Source organism: Patagioenas fasciata, chromosome 5 (assembly GCF_037038585.1).
Source record: "Patagioenas fasciata isolate bPatFas1 chromosome 5, bPatFas1.hap1, whole genome shotgun sequence".
NCBI classification, from domain to species: Eukaryota; Metazoa; Chordata; class Aves; order Columbiformes; family Columbidae; genus Patagioenas; species Patagioenas fasciata.
The window spans coordinates 69,208,257-69,212,522 of NC_092524.1; positions in this window are offsets into that span (position 1 = coordinate 69,208,257).

Consider the following 4,266-nt stretch of genomic DNA (forward strand, 5'->3'; position numbering starts at 1 on the left):
CTAACGCAGAGGGGGTTTTGCAGGCAGTTCCCAAGGGCGTTTTTTCCTGTGAGGTGTGTTTTACTTGTCGTTCGAAGCCTCTCTGGTCCCAGACTGTGAGCATTGCCTCTCATCGCAAGAGATGGGGGTTTGGAGCTCAGTGGGATCCCAAAGCCGGTTCTTTGGGAGGCTGGAGCCCAGCTTACCCATAAAGCTTAGCACAAAGCCGCAGCTCCCGCGTGTAGGGGAGCTCAGTGGGAGCCTGGAGCAGCTGCTCCTGCTGAGCAAGATGCAGCAACCAGCTGTCAGAGGAGCAGCATGGGGCACAGCTCCCCTGAGCTCAGAGCTGAGCAGACAAGGTTTCCCCAGCTCTGAGCGGCCTCATTTTTTATTTCAGGTGTTGCTATGGTGGTCAGGAACACCAGGACACAGCCTTGTGCCAGCAGATCAGCACCACTGTCAGGACTCTGTGTCTCGTCCCTCCTCAGTCTGCCAAGCTCGTTACCATCCGATTTTCTCAGGTTGTTTCATGCCCCTGCTATCTTGATTCACTCCTGCTATATTTTTTTCATGTGATGTAAAATTTGCCTGTTTGTGGCAAAATAGTCGCGAGGAGGAGGAGGGGACAGGAAAGGGATGCTCAGCCCTGCGTTAAATGTTATTTCTGTGGGGACAGCTTGGCTTCCTCCCGTGTTTGTGGATGTCAAGCCTACATCTCCTTGTGCCCATGACCCCTAAGTCATTATCCTAATGGCTTTAACCAAAACTCCAGCTGTCACTGCCAGCTCTTCCTTAAGCAGATAAATAGGAGCCCAGAACATGATGTCTCTCCCTCCCTTAAGGACTCACTACATCCCAATCATATTTCCCTGAGACCCTTAAGGACTTTGGGCTCTGCAGCACTGGGGAAAATGTTGTTTTTCTTTGCTGAGGTGGGATTGCTGGGTGTGTTCTTTAGCCCTGGACTTTGCTCTGCTAACGTGGGTCAGACAGTCTGGAAGAAATGCTTAAATACCTGCTGAGGGGCTGCTCAGCATGTCTGAAGCAACAATGTGTATCTGAAGAGGGGAAAAACAACCAGGCCATTTTGGCGATGCTGGTGTATGATTTAGGTGTATGATTTAGGATCAGCTTAACTTGTTCTGCTAGGAAAGCAGTAGTGCGGTCTGCGGTCCTGGGTTAGACCAAAGCCTGCACTGGCTGTCTGAACACATTGGATCTAAACTTTCCTTGTGACCACAGGTCGAGTGGAGCCAGAGAGAGGTGAGGGACCTGCAGCATCCCCAGCAGCTGCACAGTTCTTCTCATGGGGTGTCTGGGGGAGGTTTCTTGGGCAGTCAAAACACACAGTGAAGATGTCAAATACCCTGTGAAAGTATTTCCAGAGAGCTTTCTGTTGCAGCAGTGAGTGGATAAAGGCAAGAAGCTCCTGCATTTTATTCCTTGCATTACAGTTTTATTAATTTTACATCCTTCTCTGAGAATCAAACCACTTAATTACATCCGCAAGTGTTCGCTGCAGGTTGCCTCTTAGACTGCCTTCAGCAAATCCTCCTGAGCTCTCGCTGGACACATCCAGGACCACAAACTTAAATTTTTGCCCTGCAGCAGCTTAACTTGGCCTTTCCAAAGCAAAGTATTGTGCTGAATCTTCACGTGAAGAGCTACATTTTGCACCCCGCATTCGATGCTCCTCCTCCCCCGTGATGCCGAAGCATTAACGCATCTGGCTGGTGGAACTGCCGGCTGCCGCGGCGAGGCCGGAGGAGCCGTCCCCGAGCTCTGGAGAGCGGCGGCAGCGGGAGCTGTGACAAGCCGGGCACGGTGGCTTGTGCCTGTAATCCAAGCGCCGGGGAGGCTGAGGCTGGCGGACGGCTTGAGCCCGGGGGTTCTGGGCTGCGGCGAGCTGTGCCGAGCGGGCGTCCGCGCTAAGGCCGGCATCGATATGGTGGTCCCGGGGGAGCCGGGGGCCACCAGGTCGCCTAAGGAGGGGTGAACCGGCCCAGGTCGGAGACGGAGCAGGTCAAAGCTCCCGTGCCGCTCGGTAGCGGGATGGCGCCTGTGAACAGTCCCTGTAGCACAGCCCGGGCAAGAGAGCGGGACCCAGCCTCTTTTGGCGTCTTTTCCCCTGCACCATGCTGTGCTTGTCTGCAAAAAAGGGTCAGGTGATACTGGGGAAAGGCAAAAGCTCCTCCCGCAGGTGTTCGACCTGAAGAAGCTGCCCCAGCCTTGCTCGCTCAGGTGTGCTCCTGTTTTGGTGGTGTTTGTTGGGATTTCTTGCAGCGGGGAAAAGTCACAGCACAGGACCCAGCCAGACCTCTGGGAGGGGAGATTCAGGCTGGACATGGGGAAGAAATTGTTGTCCCTGAGGGTGGTGAGAGCCTGGCCCAGGTTGGCCAGAGAGGTGGTGGCTGAAGCATCCCTGGAGACATCCCAGGCCAGGCTGGACGGGGCTCTGAGCAACCTGAGCTGGTGAAGATGTCCCTGCTCATGGCAGGGGGGGCACTGGGGGAGCTGGGAAGGTCCCTTCAACCCAAACTATTCTGTGATTCTATGATCCCAATAAATGAAAGTACTAAAATGGGAAATGATGGGCAGCAGAATTTCCCATGGTGTTTCTGTCTCAGACCCCGCACACCCCGAGTTGGTACCATCCCTCAAACAGCAACGGCTCGGGCAGCCCGCTCCAAACTGAGCCACGGCTCCAGCTCCCAGGAGTGCCCCATTACTCTGCTCCATCATGTATTTATTGTCATAGCTTATTTGTGTGCTTGGCTCTGAGCTTTACGCTCTCAGGAGAACACTGGCGAATCAAGAAGCCGTTCTCTATGAGGAGCATTTCAGAGCGGGGAGTGGGACGTCGCCTGTCTGCTCTTTAGTAAATGATGGATGTGCCCCACTTGGCTTGAAATAAAAACAGAACATCGTGGTGTGGCCAGAATGAGAAGTCTGGGCTTTCTCAGCTGCTTAAACCTGCTTGTGCCCAGAAATCTTTCATGTCTACCCATACACTCATTTTTAAACCTAAAATACAAGCAGCCCAAGGGTGATCTCTCAGTTCCCCACTGCCACTGTGTGGCCAGGCAGAGCCCGCACACAACGGGCATCGAGAAATCTGCAAAAGCCTCAAAAACAGCTGGGCATGGTGGCTTGTGCTTGTAATCCAAGCGCTGGGGAGGCTGAAATGGGTGGATGACTGGAGCCTGGGGGTTCTGGGCTGCAGGGAGCTGTGCCGAGCGGGTGTCATTGTGGTGGGGCCACCAGGTCACCTATGGAGGGTGAACTGGCCCAGGTTGGAGATGGAGCAGATCAAAGCCTCCATGCTGATCAGTAGTGGGATGGCGCCTGTGAACCGTCGCTGTAGTGAGGGAGTGGGACTTGGTTTCTTTTTGCGTGGGAAACAGGGCAGCGAGGTCCCCGGTGTGTTACCCGACACACCGGGGAGTCCCAGCCCGGACAGAGGAGCAGCCACCAGATCTCAGGGGGGTTTCTGCAGAGGAGGAGAGAGCAACAGAGGGGAAAAAGAAGAGATGTTTCTAAAAGGGGAGGGTCGCACTCTTTTAAAGAAACTCCTTCATCAAGGGAGCCCCCCAGCTAGATCCCACCGTGCGGCACCCACAGCAACCTCCAAATCATGCCACGAATTGGGGTTTGCGCTGCGGCGGCGCCAGCTGCCCTGGAAGGGGCTCCCGCTCCTCCGCCAGCGCCTGCTCAGCCGGTGCGACGTGTGTGCTGCTGGGGTGAGAAGGGGGACGGGAAGGCGAGCGAGAGGCAGGAGGAGGGTGTCCCTGGCGGGGCGGCCCCGGGCGGTGTCACAGCTCTAGAGACCGCGGCGCCGCTTTTCTACCGCCGGGCGCAGTGGCGTGCGCCTGTTGTCCCAGCTGTACAGGGAGGCAGAGTCCGTCGGATCGCTTGAGTCCAGGGTTCGAGTCCCCCCAGAGCGGCGCGGAGACTGCCGGAGTTGTGTTCGGTGTTGAACCCCGGAGGGGTGGGGCCGGGGGCACCAGTAGAGTAATTGAGTATTGAATTCGGAGTAGAAAACTCCAGGACCGGAGTCCTGACGCAGGAATAACGCCTGGGGGCCTGGGCAACACAAAGAGACGCGGGCTCGCTTTTGCCGCGTTCGGGTCTCATTTTGGCACCGGCGCCCATGTTTTGCCCCCACAACCCTCCCGGCACGCTACCGCCTCCTGCCGGCCCGCGGCGGCGCCGCCACACACCACCCCCCTCCCTGCGGGCTCCGTATCTCTGCGCATGCGCTTGCGCGGGGCGCGGCGGAGCGGAGAG